This window comes from Cervus elaphus, chromosome 20 (genome assembly GCF_910594005.1).
Source record: "Cervus elaphus chromosome 20, mCerEla1.1, whole genome shotgun sequence".
Classification (NCBI taxonomy): domain Eukaryota; kingdom Metazoa; phylum Chordata; class Mammalia; order Artiodactyla; family Cervidae; genus Cervus; species Cervus elaphus.
In genome coordinates, this window is record NC_057834.1 from 92006742 (window position 1) to 92021305 (window position 14564).

General features: G+C 36.5%; 1 protein-coding gene across 4 annotated transcripts in view; it reads right to left on the reverse strand.

Moving 5' to 3' along the window:
- LOC122677090 (serine/threonine-protein kinase TNNI3K) overlaps positions 1 to 14564 on the reverse strand; it is a 355674-nt gene that overhangs the window by 223301 nt on the left and 117809 nt on the right. The window lies entirely within an intron of this gene.

Here is a 14564-nt window from a genome sequence, read left to right on the forward strand (position 1 = left end):
AGTAATCATTCAATAAAAATTTGTTGAATGAATAAATGTTTAAAACAAACAAACAAACAAAAAAACTAGCAGGAGCTATGGGTCAACTGCCTTCATGGAAAGGCACAGACTGCCAACAAATCTGCTGGCTCTTTAGATTTATTCTACCAAAGACTCATCTCCAAGCTTCTTCGCTCTAGAAAACTGATTGAAGTAATTTCTTCCAGATGTGTTCTTTTTCACTGTAAGTTTTCTAATCTACTCTCTGTTCTTCAGTTGGTAAAATAATACACATTTGGGGAAATTTTCAAAAGTCTGTTAGATTTACAAGAGAGTACATGAAGCTGGGATCAAAGAGCTCAAGGAACATATGTTCCCACACATCTTTTGTTCTTTCTATGCCTTCATCCTAAATCGAGGCCATAAATGGTAACGGGAGTGCCTCTGTCTCACTCCCAAACATAGAAAGATAGGTTCCACTCTCCCATTTTAAAGGTAAAGACACTGAGCCTCAAGGAGCTTTTTAACCTATCTGAGGTCATACAATCAATAAGAAGCAGAACTGGAATTCAAATTTAGGCTTGTTTGAAGTTTCTTTGCATCAGATCCTTCCTGTGACCTTGATGGCGTTAACACTAACCTTTAAGCAAATGAACTAACTGAATCAATCTCAGGTAAAACGAAGCTTTCTCTCAGTAGAAGCTTGTTAGATTCAGCTTTGTAGATTCAGCTTGGAATTGAATGCTGGAACCATTTATATCAAATGTCTGCTATCTTAGACTTCACATGCCTGTGAGTTCAATCTTGGGAACGTTTAAAGGAGGTCACATGTGATCAAGGTAAATGGAGCTTTTTACAAATTCTCTTATTTTAAACATAGCATAAAATAAAGTAGACAGCATGAATTTTTATTGTAAAAAGGATTCTCAAATGTTAACATATAGACCCAATTTCTTAGGCATAGTTCCAGAACTTACTTTCATTCTAATAGATAAGGGCTCTTAGTCCAATGTAATTTTTTCCTAACTTTGCACTTATCCAGTTATTCAGAAGGTCAATCTTTTGGCTCAATATTCATTAATTATGAAGTGTTGGCCTTCTGAGAAACTGTCAAAATGTAAGATTTAATGAAACCGCACAGAGTCATTATTGAACTGTAGATTTTAGTTAGTTTGTTTTAGAATTCAAGAAAATAGTTAACCATTGAAAGCTATGTACACTGGAATTATCTGAATAATTTCACAGGCTATTTATATAAATTTAATGCGTCTATTGGTTCTTATGATATTTCAAGTCGTGATAGGGAGTATACCTCCTACCAATTTTACGGGGATACAACGTATCATGATACACAAATATGCTTGTCATGTGGTTATGATAAATGCACTCATATTAATGCTTAGGCTGGAACATATATCTATTAAATAATTTTAATCATGCTCCCCCTAATCTATAACCTGAAAGACTGGGTAGATCAATTTCACCTCCTTTCCACTGCGTGAAGTCCCAAACTCAATCGCTTTTATGCACCACTATGCTGAATATATAATAGGCATCCAGATTATTATTGAATTGGACTGTATTTCTAGTTAAAAAATAGGAATATATATCTACTAGTCATAAAGGAATTTAAACATTAACAATTAGGACCCAAATGTATGACAGAAATTTTTAAATAGTTCAACACACACATTTATTGATCCTTTACTTTGAATTAACCTTTAGCAAATCCCAAGTGCCTGCTCCATGCCAGGAACTGTCACTGGCACTTTTACATACATTGTCTCATTAAGTTTTCTGCAGGCCATAAAATTCTGTGGTATTAAATACTTTTGAGAAAATACAGTTTTTTTTTTCCCCAAAACAATAACAAAACTACTATTGAAACTATATACTAGAAAAAAAGTTTTATCACTGAAAGGATGTCTTAATAATCTTTAAACTCTTTAAAGAAAAGAACTTTATCATACTTAGATTTGTATAAATGATATATATACATATGTATCAGTATATATATATGTATATCAGTATTATTATTATTAAAGAATCAAGATTCAAATATTCAGTTCAGTTCAGTTGCTCAGTCATGTCTGACTCTTTGGGACCCCATGAATTGCAGCATGCCAGGCCTCTCTGTCCGTCACCAACTCCCAGAGTTTACCCAAACTCATGTCCATTGAGTCGGTGATGCCATCCAAACATCTCATCTTGTCTTCCCCTTTTCCTCCTGTCCTCAATCTTTCTCAGCATCAGGGTCTTTTCAAAGGAGTCAGCTCTTTGCATCAGGTGGCCAAAGTATTGGAGTTTCAGCTTCAACATCAGTCCCTCCAATGAACACCCAGGACTGATCTCCTTTAGGATGGACTGGTTGGATCTCCTTGCAGTCCAAGGGACTCTCAAGAGTCTTCTCCAACACCACAGTTCAAAAGCATCAATTCTTCAGCACTCAGCTTTCTGTATAGTCCAACTCTCACATCCATACATGACCACTGGAAAAACCATAGCCTTGAGTAGATGGACCTTTATTGGCAAAGTAATGTCTCTGCTTTTTAATATGCTGTCTAGGTTGGTCATAACTTTCCTTCCAAAGAGTAAGCATCTTTTCATTTCATGGCTGCAATCACCATGTGCAGTGATTTCGGAGCCCAAAAAACAAAGTCAGCCACTGTTTCCACTGTTTCCCCATCTATTTACCATGGAGTGATGGGACAAGATGCCATGATCTTAGTTTTCTGAACCTTGAGCTTTAAGCCAACTTTTTTACTCTTCTCTTTCACTTTCATCAAGAGGCTCTTTAGTTCTTCACTCTCTGCCATAAGAGTGGTGTCATTTGCATATCTGAGGTTATTGATATTTCTCCCAGCAATCTTGATTCCAGCTTGTGCTTCTTCCAGCCCAGCATTTCTCATGATGTACTCTGCATATAAGTTAAATAAGCAGGGTGACAATATACAGCCTTGACGTACGAGTATCCTTTATTAATGAAAGGAATATGCACGACAAAGTGTCTATCACAAAGTCTTTGTTTTATGAGCACAAAAAATGGATTGGAGCTCTTTGTTTTGATAGAAGGGAATTACTATACATTAACACTAAAAATATTTTCATTTGCTAGTTGACTCCTCAAAATATCCAAGTAAAATCTCTACAATTTCCAGGTTGTAATTTAAATACTTGTTCGAACATTCTGCTCTTTCTTCCTAGAAAGTTTCTGTTTTCTTTCTCTGACTGTAATAAACCTAGTCTCAAGGCCAAGCTCAGTTCCCAGGTCCTCTGAGAATCTTTCACAAATACTTTACTGTATTAAACATTTCTTTCTCTAAATGTTTATATTATTTATCCTCACAACTTAATTGTTTCATTAATTATCACTGTGTGTAAATCACTATTATACGAAAATTAAACTATTTTTATCATGTTCTGAACTTGTCTCAATGAAGTGTAGGAAGTTTTGATTCTAGATTAAGAAGGATTTTTCACCTGAGACACTGGGATTTAATCCTTCTAACTAAAAGAGTTATACCTTATCATTTTAAATTCCAGAGATTTAAAAAGTAATGCCTACAAGAGAAAAGTCCTCATTGTTCTTATTTGCTGAATGTTTCTGCTACAGTATGACTTTAACTTATTGACTTACACCCAATTGGCTTCCCACTCTGAACTTCATCTTATGAAAATCATTGACAGTGATGAAGAAGAAAAAAAATGACCACATCAATAGGAGCTAAATGTCTATGGAAGAGAAAGTAAAGTAAGGTAAATTCCACATGGGATAAAATGGCAATCAATCAGAGCTGAAATTCCCAAAATTAAATATAAGTATTTTATACTAGTAGACTTTCCAATAAATATCTACACTTTGAAATTTAAGTTTTTCTTTGCTTTATTTAAAGTGATATCTCATTTCCTGTGACTTCTTTGGAGTCTCCCTCAAATTCATACTTACACTGATGTTTTCCTTAGGATTTATAGATTGTTTAAAGCCACCGTTATCTCTTCTATATTTCTTCATCTAACCTTTACTATTGAGACTTATAGAGAACAGAATCGTGAATCTCTTTTGGGATAACACCCACTTCCATTTAGTAGAAAATCTGTATTAACAAAGTTTTAGAAGAAAATGTTTTTGTAAGTTTATGCCTCAGGAATTCAAAATGGTCCCCAAAATATTAATATGCAAGTTGATTTAGATTAGAATTTTTTCAATGCTTCCAGTTCTAACTTTCAATGTGTGTGCTCAGTCACTCATTCATGTCCAATTCTTTGCCACCCCATGGGCTATAGCCTACAAGGTTCTTCTGTCCATGGAATTTTCCAGACAAGAATACTGATTGGGTTGTCATTTCCTCCTCCAGGGGATCTTCCTGACCTGGGGACAGAACCCACATCTCTTGTGTTTAACTTTCAATAACCCATTCCAATTGTGTCCCATTGAACAATTACCCTCTCTTCTAAACTTCATTTTTTTTCAAGAGTAGTCTACATCTTTTACTCACATATTCTCACCTCTTAATCACTCCTCAGCCCACCTACAGTCTGGCTTCAGACCTTACAACTTCAGGGAAATTTCTTTGGAAAATGACATCAAAGATCACCCAACTGTCAATTCCAATGTATATCCTTGGGTCTTTTCCTTATTTTAATATTTTTCCAGCATTTCTTACTATTTGTCTTCTCCTTAAGATCCTATCCTTCCTTAGACTGACTAACATAATGATCTTTGAGTTTGATCCCTACCTCTCTGTCAGCTTTTTATTGTCCTTCTCTAGAGGTGACTCTCTGTTTATCTCTTAAGTGTTTCTTCAGTGTTGCTTTTTTATCACTAACATTGTATTGCCTCCTGATTTCCTTTGTCTGCTTTAATTGCCTTGAATTAATTAAGATAATATACAGAAATCATTTAAGACAAAACTTGGTAAGCTAAGAGGAAGTGTTCAGTGGTAGTTATTAGCTATCTTGCCTTAAACATTCTCTAGTTGATTCTATCACCATTGCTACTACTGCTGCTACTATTACTAATACTGGTACTATTTCTACCACACACACACACAAACAAACACACACACACTTCTCTCTCCAGATGCATGTATTTTACCCAGATTCTTCCAATATGGGGTCTACCTTACTTAGCAACTCAGAATTTGATTATATGGGGGCTTCTCAGGTGGCTCAGTGGTAAAGAATCTGCCTGCCACTGCAGGAGATGTGGGTTTGATCCCTGGGCCAGGAAAAATCCCTTGAAGTAGGAAATGGCAACCCATTCCAGTATTCTTGCCTGGAAAATTTCATGGATAGAGGAGCCTGTTGGGCTACAGTCCATGGGGTTGCAAAGAGTTGGACAAGACTGAGCAACTGAGCAGCAGGAGCAGACTGGTTATATATTATATTTCCCTTGTTTCCCAATTACTTTTACTCTGGGTTTATACAGTCCCCTGCAGTGATTTCATCTTTATCACTACCCTTTGATTTTTGGTAATATGAATGAAGCATTAGAACGTGTGCTTTGAGAATGTTGTTATTTAGTTGCTCAGTTGTGTTTGATTTTTTTGCAATGCCATGGACTGTAGCCCAGCAGGCTTTTCTGTCCATGGGCTTTCCCAGGCAAGAATACCATAGGGGGTTGCCATTGCCTTCTCCAGAGGATCTTCGCAACCCAGGAATTGAACCTGCACCTCCTGTATTGCAGGCAGATTCTTTATGACTGAGTCACTATGGAAGCCCATCTATGAGCTAAATAAGGATATCTCATTTAATTCTCACAACAATCTCGTGGCACTGTTACTAATAACCCCATTTAAAAAATAGGAAAAATAAGGTTAAGAATTACACAGTTTTAAGGAAAAGCACCAAAGTTTAAACTCGAATTTATAGAAGTCCAAAGAATCATACTACTCCACAGTGTTTTTCTTCTTATGTGTGCTATTATTTGGGGGCAGCCTATAATTCCTTGCCACCTCAGATAGTTCTATACAGGATATAGACCTTGGTTGATGTTCTTCAAGGATTTTCAAGGACATCTATATAGCCAGTATATCAATAAGTATGATTCTGACTTTGTAATTGCTTGCAGATGACTGAAAAAAATAAGTTAAAAGTTATTCTAAGTAGAAGTTATATGTTAGGCATCTTGAAGAGTCATATATACTATAAGAAGAATTTTAGAATTTTTCCTGAATTTTTTCCATAGGAGGCTTCACCAACAGATTTCAAGCAATAGCAAAGTATATTCTGATTTGCACCTTAAAAAGATCCTTCTGGTAAAAGTATAGTAAATAGACTGAAGAGATAGCAAACTAGAATCAGAGTGACCAGCTAGCAGGGTTCAGCAGCCAGCTAAAAAGAAAGAGATAAAGATAAAAATGATCTCATAGATAAAAATGAGGTAGTATTAGTATCTGAGAGATGGAGAATGGGTTTTAGAGATATTAAGATGATAGAATTGCACGACTCAGCATATTGGGGGTGGGGAGAGATGATGGAAGTTATTAACAAATGATGACAATAAAAGAGGAAGACTATAAGGGGAAATAAGCATGAGGGTAAAACTGTGTCTAATTTGTGAATTTAGTAAGTAGGAACATCACCCATAGTTTCTCTCAGGTTAATCACTTAACATATTTAGTTTCTTCTAGTTCCCTTTAGCAATTCATTGTGAGCTTATCCAACACCACAGCTGTTCCAGCTGGGGTCGAACCCTCAATCAAAATGCAAACATAATTCCTGAGTTTTTAAACATCTACCAAAAGCTATGCCAACTAAAAATACCAATAATTGTTTACCCATTTGTATTTAAGGCTTCATTACCTAGCATTTTAGACTGTAACATTGCTTTAGATTTAAAATAAGCACTTCTTTTGACTTTATGCTCTATTTTCTGTAAAACTTTTAAACTGTATATATACTGACTTCTCTACACCCATTACAAGTGCTAAGTGAGAACTCCCTATCATATAGTTACAGAGGCTTTTCATTTAAAACACTAACTGAATGTTTTTGTAAAGACTTTTTATTTTCCCTGACATAGCTCTAATTAAATATTTGAGTACAAAAACTTACTGGGAAATAGTTTCTTCAGGCTGTCATGGAAATAAGGTTCTCTTATGTGACCTTTATCTTATTATCTCAGGTTAAAATTAAATCTGGTCTGAAAATTACTCATAAAATGATTCCACAAGATAACATTATCAAAGAAATTAAAGGGACACTCCATATTCTTAAGTTGTAGAAATAAAGCTTAAAGGTATATCAACCTATATATATAAAGTAAAAGAATTCCATTGATTATATAAATCTATAGCTTCTCAGGAAATTGTAATAATGTAAGTAGAAAAGCTTGTGGATGAAGAGTGATGAGAAGCTGAGGGGTCCAGGCTGGAGCTACAAGTGGGATCATTTTAGAGAAGTAATAATTGAAGTTAGGCAATAACACCAGTTCCATAGGTAAAAGGAGATACTTGAGGGATATTTATGGCTAAAAAGTGGGAAAGAATGGAGCCAGCAAAGGAAAGAGAAGAGTCATCCATGAAAGAAAAGGAGAACAAAGGAATGCTTGTTAAGGAAGCCCATGGAAGAGAAATTTTAGAGAAAAGACAGGCTAAATGTTCTGAGCCTTCCAGCTAATCGTCATCTTGCAGTGCTATTTTCTTTCTTATATATATTCTTTTTTGCAGCATTTCCTTATGTGAGGGTCTTATTTTAAAATCCCTGGCTGAGAAAACAGGTTTTCAATGTTTACTGTGTTATGAATATATCATGTTCTATGCATTTCGAAAGCCACAATTTTTTTTCCTTATGAGATTTATTTTTATAGCTTGCCAAAGGTCCAGCATTTTTTGGCTATACTGCAATTGTAGAGATTTGAAAATTGTAGTACAAGTTAGGCTCCCTCTCATGGATGGTCTTCCTTACACTGTCTACACCCTAGACATTGTAATCTGACAAAGAATTTTCTCATGACTTGTTCTGCAGCCCAAGACACCTACTGAAATCATGTAATTTGCCTCTACTTGAAAAATCAACTTCTAAATTATGCTTTGAAGGTGAGTTGTAGTCAACTAATAGAACATAAGGACCACATAAAGATTTTAGCTCTTAGATAAAAATGATTAATAAGAATCTTCCTAAAAATTATTTCAAAGATCAATGTATTTCCACCAGCTGGGATTTAAAAATCAAAAAAGACAACAGTTAAGTCTCAGGTTCAGGGGTTAGTCCTATTTCAAGCACACTATACAGAATGTTTAGGGCTTCTCTTTTTGAGCTTCCTCATTAAATAAGGCAGAAAACATTATTTGATGAGCTGCAAGATACTAACTTAAGTAATCAATTATATCCTATAGGCTTTTTATTTAACAACATAATTAAAAATGTTGGTCTGCAATAACTTAGAATAAGTGACACAATAATATTGGTAAATTCAGTCATAAAAATATTTTAACTGATTATGAAACAGTATGTATTGACTGGTATACAGATCAATTATAGATAATTTTCTTTCTAGATAAGTTTATTAAAAGAATATCCATCATTCAGTCAGAGGCCTATTATCAGGACAGAAAACAGAAGGAATAATGTTGGTAACTATTAAACTAAGTTAAACTAAGATACACACAGGGAGACTAATAATTGAAGCCTACAATGAAAATGAAAAAAGTGCAATACTAAGTATGCCTGTCGGCTTCAGACATAGAAAGGCCTAAGAAATAACTGTGGGTGAGATTCAAGCCCAGACTTCTAACCGTTTCACATGGGTAGTAAATGGCAGAACCTGGATACAAAGAAACCTAGGCAGGTTGGTTCCAGAGACCACATACCTAATTACTAGTCTATATATTATATACTGATTTCTTTTGAAGCTCAGTTGGTAAAGAATCCACGTGCAGTGCAGGAGTCCACCTGCAATGCAGGAGACCCGGGTTTGATTACTGGTTTGGGAAGATCCCCTGGAGAAGGAAATGGCAACCCATCCCAGCATTCTTGCCTGGAGAATCCCATGGACAGAGGAGCCTGGAGGGCTACAGTCCATGGGGTTGCAAAAGTTGGACGTGACTTAGAAACTACACCACCACCACACATATTATACTGCTGTAGCCAAAAAACATTACTGTAGAATCCCAGTTTCTCTAACATTTCAAACATTTTTTTCAAACTTTTACCTAATGAACTCAGCATAAGTACTCAGCAGAGGTACTATGATATAATTGGCTTGGGTGGCTCCTGGATGTAGGAGGCATGAGCTTATAACTCCTTCCTTTCTCCTTGAATAAGTTCCAAGGTACTCTGGAATGCTAGACATCCAGAGAGTGCATACTGGAAATCACTGTTCAACAAAAGAGTTGCTAGTTTGGGGAAAATAGAATTGTCACCACATTTACCTGCTAGTCATCTTTGATTCTAAGAAAAAATACAGGGTCAGATAATATAAGCATAGAATCATGCCAAGTTTCCTGGGTTAATAGAGCTCTTCTCTTCCAGACAGAATTTATAATCCCTCTATAAATCCATCTACGTATACATTTGCTATCATCTTTGAGAAAATGTAAGTGGTATTGCTATCTATGAGGCTAAGTAGCTCCCTTGAATGTGGGAATGACATTTCTCATGAATATTAATATAAAATGACAAAAGTTATGGAATGTCACTTCTAAGATTAGGTTACAAAAAGACTGTGACCTCATCTCACTTACCCTACCTTGATCTCTCCATCACTCTCTCTGATGGAAACCAGATGTCTCATTATGAGCTTTTCTAAGAATAGCATCACATGGCAAGGCCCTGGTGTCTCTAGATAATAGCCAGAGAGGACCAAATCCTGCCAACAGCTACAGGAGTGAGCACAAAAGAGGAATCTCTTCATTCAGTCCTTAAGAAGACTGCAGCCCCATTAGAAATCTTGTGGGAGACACTAAGCCAGGGGACCCAGTTAAGGTATCCTGAGATTCCTGAGCTACAAAATGGCAATAAAAAAATGTTTACTGTTTTAAGCCATAAAGTTTTGAGATAAAATTTTTATGCAGCAAAAGTTAGCCCATTTATTATTGTGCCTCTCAATTTATTACTAAAAAATCCAGGTCACAACTGACATCTATATTAAATAGTTAAATAGGCCACTTCTGAATATCAAGAGGAACAACAGTTCAGATCAGCAAATATTTCTGAGCTCATAAGTTTTCCAAGCACTGTGCTAGTTTCTGGGGATCAAAGATAAATTAATTTTTCAAAAGTAATACATAGGTCAGTGGAAGAAACAAAACAAAATGATTATGAGATAAAGTAAAGATAGAGTAAAGATAGATTTGATATGAGATAATACATGGACTATTATAACAAAAGAAAGGCTATCAAAACAAAATAAGTTATAAATTAGTTCTGTAAAGACAGAGAAACCTATAGCCAGGAAGGTACCTGGAAACTGAAATAGAAGTTGGCTAAGTGGAAAAGGGAAGATAAATCAATTCATTCATCCCTCAAACTTATTTGATCATCCAATAGTAACTGGCACAGAACATATGTTTGCCAAATTCTACTATTTCTTAAAATCTAGTTCAAATTCTACTCACCTTTTGAAATCTTTTTAGACTTCTAGGTTCATTGAATTCATCACTGAGACAAATTATAACATATCCCAATATCTTTAGAATTACCTTGAGGCTTTATAAGAATGTATTACAGATACCCTTTTTGGAATTACTGAATCAGAATCCCTAGATGCTAAAAATGTGCATTAAAAAAAAAGCTTCTTAGAGACTTTCTCTTGTGTCCAATATGGAGTAACAAGGAGTAGTCTGGAGAAGCTAAAGTAGCTAGAGTTTATAAGATAGAGTACCAGAGACAAAAGCATTGAATAAAGAGAGAAATACAAAGATCTGGAGAAGGTTCCCTTAGAGGATAAAGCTGAGCATTGAATAGTGTGTGCTTATGGGGCAACTACTGCTGACTGGGAAAAGAACCAATGAAGATTAGTGATAATTACGCCCAGGGCCCACACAAGTCCAGGGATAATGCCTAGACTCATCACCCAGACTGGAAATGCTCCTGATTCGTGGGGCATTGAGCAAAATACTCACAAGAGACTTCTCTCAATAGCTGGTTATGAGCCTTACACAGATTCATCTGGGTCGTGAAGATGTTTTTTTGTATAGTTCTTCTATGTATTCTTGCCACCTCTTCTTAATATCTTCTGCTTCTGTTAGGCCCCTACCATTTCTGTCCTTTATTGAGCCCATCTTTGCATGAAATATTCCCTTGGTGTCTCTAATTTTCTTGAAGAGATCTCTACTCTTTCCCATTCTGTTGTTTTCCTCTATTTCTTTGCACTGATCGCTGAGGAAGGCTTTCTTATCTCTCCTTGCTATTCTTTGGAATTCTGCCTTCAAGTGGATATACCTTTCCTTTTCTCCTTTGCCTTTCGCTTCTCTTCTTTTCACAGCTATTTGTAAGGCCTCCTCAGAGAGCCAGTTTGCTTTTTTGCATTTCTCTTTCTTGGGGATGGTCTTGATCCCTGTCTCCTGTACAGTGTCACGAACCTCCATCCATAGTTCATCAGGCACTCTGTCTATCAGATCTAATCCTGTGAATCTATTTCTCACGTCCTTTGTATAAACATAAGGGATTTGATTTAGGTCATACCTGAATGGTCTCGTGGTTTTTCCTACTTTCTTCAATTAAAGTCTGAACTTGGCAATAAGGAAACAGTTTGCCAGTTTCTTAAAAAATTATACATAAACCTACCAAATGATCCAGATTTTCTACTCTTAAGATTTGTTCAAAGTAAATAAAAGCACATGTCTATATGAAGACTTGTACAGAAATCTTCACTGCAGCTTTACTTGATATTCCTAAAAGCTGGAAACAACTCAGATGTCCGTCAACAGGTAGATAAACATTGTGGCATATCCAAACAATGAAATACCACCTACTGACTAGACATCTTGTTTGATCATTTATCATGTAATTGACAATTAAACTTTTCACATTTATGGATCTTCAACCCTCCACTTCCAAGTCTACACATACACATAATATTCCCACATTGTTCCCCATCACAATGAACTGGAAATCCTTTATCCAGTTGCTGACACCAGAAACCTATGAGTTTTTGTGGGCACCATTGTCTCCTGTACCCCCTCATACAAAATCCATCAGCAGATTAATTTAATTTTACCCTCTAAGTATTTTGCAAATCTGTTCTTATCTCCCCATATCTACTAATACCACCCATACTCAAGCAATCATTATAGATTATTGACTCCAAATACATCAGCTTGCATAAATTATTCAAATTCAGTTGATTTTAAATATTGTACCTAGAATTATCCTATCAGAATGCAAGTCTGATCATGTTACCACTTCTCAATGGCTTTTCATTGTTCTCAGGAGAAAGAAAGAGAGAGAACTCCTTAACACAGTTTATCATCCAACCCAGGGAGATTTTGAGAGTAAAAGAAGTATTCACTTAAAGAATAAAGGGAGCTTAGGTCAACAATATGATCAGGGATTTTCCTGAAGAATCAGGAATATAACATCACTCTACAAATAAGTCTATTGGGCACCTGACCCCTAACCTTTTTCTCCTTGTTTTTGATTTTCCACCCATCCCCTAGGTCTCCTAGCTCCATCCACACACATTATGGTCTTTCTGCTGTACTTCCTATAGTCAGACAGTTTTAATATACATGATTTCCTCTTGCTAGAAAGCTCTCTCTGTGTCTCAGCTTCTCATCTGTAAAGTGGAAATGAGTTTGCCTATTTTGAAGGGCTTTTTAAAGGATTAAGAGTTAATATATGTAACACTGAAAGTAGGAAGTCAAGAAATACCTGGATTAATGGGCAAATGTGGCCTTGGAGTACAGAATGAAGCAGGGCAAAGGCTAACAGAGTTTTGCCAAAAGAATGCACTGGTCATAGCAAACACCCTTTTCCAACAACACAAGAGGAGACTCTACACCTGGACATCACCAGATAGTCAATACCAAAATCAGACTGATAATATTATTTGCAGCCAAAGATGAAGAAGTTCTAAACAGTCAGCAGAAACAAGACCGGGAGCTGACTGTGGCTCAGATCAAGAACTCAGATCAAGAATTATTGCCAAATTCAGAGTTAAATTGAAGAAAATAGGGAAAACCACTAGACCATTCAGGTATGACCTAGATCAAATCATTTAGGACTATACAGTGGAAGTGACAAATAGATTCAAAGGATTAGATCTGATAGACAGAGTGTCTAAAGAACTATGGACAGAGGTTTGTGACATTGTACAGGAGGCAGTGATCAAGACCATCTCCAAGAAAAAGAAATGCAAAAAGGTAAAATGGTTGTCTGAAGAGGCCTTACACATAGATGAGAAAAGAAGAGAAGTGAAAGGCAAAGGAGAAAAGGAGAGATATATGCATTTGAATGCAGAGTTCCAAGGAACAGCAAGGAGAAATAAGAAAGCCTTCCTCACTGATTCATGCAAAGATAGGCACAATGGAGGACAGAAATAGCATGAATCTAACAGAAGTGTCAATAAGGAGTTCATGACCTGAGCCACAGTCAGCTCCTGGTCTTGTTTTTGCCGACTGTATAGAGCTTCTCCATCTTTGGCTGAAAAGAATATAATCAATCTGATTTCGATGTTGACCATCTGGTGATGTCCATGTGTGGAGTCTTCTCTTGTGTTGTTGGAAGAGGGTGTTTGCTATGACCAGTGCGTTCTCATGGCAAAACTCTATTAGCCTTTGCCCTGCTTCATTCCGAACTCCAAGGCCAAATTTGCCTGTTACGCCAGGTGTTTCTTGACTTCCTACTTTTGCATTCCAGTCCCCTATAATGAAAAGGACATCTTTTTTGGGTGTTAGTTTTAAAGGTCTTGTAGGTCTTCATAGAACCATTCAACTTCAGCTTCTTTAGCATTACTGGTTGGGGCATAGGCTTGGATTACCGTGATATTGAATGGTTTGCCTTGTAAACGAACAGAGATCATTCTGTCATTGTTGAGATTGCATCCAAGTACTGCATTTCGGACTCTTTTGTTGACCATGATGGGTACTCCATTTCTTTTAAGGGATTCCTGCCCACAGTAGTAGATATAATGGTCATCTGAGTTAAATTCACCCATTCCAGTCCATTTTAGTTCGCTGATTCCTAGAATGTTGACATTCACTCTTGCCATCTCCTGTTTGACCACTTCCAATCTGCCTTGATTCATGGACCTAACATTCCAGGTTCCTATGCAATATTGCTCTTTACAGCATCAGACCTTGCTTCTATCACCAGTCACATCCATAACTGGGTATTGTTTTTGCCTTGGCTCCATCCCTTCATTCTTTCTGGAGTTATTTCTCCATTGATCTCCAGTAGCATATTGGGCACCTACCGACCTGGGGAGTTCCTCTTTCAGTATCCTATCACTTTGCCTTCTCATACTGTTCATGGGGTTCTCACTAGACCATTCAGGTATGACCTAAATCAAATCCCTTATGACTATACAGTGGAAGTGAGAAATAGATTTAAGGGACTAGATCTGATAGATAGAGAGCCTGATGAACTATGGACGGAGGTTTGTGACATTGTACAGGAGACAGGGATCAAGACCATCCTCA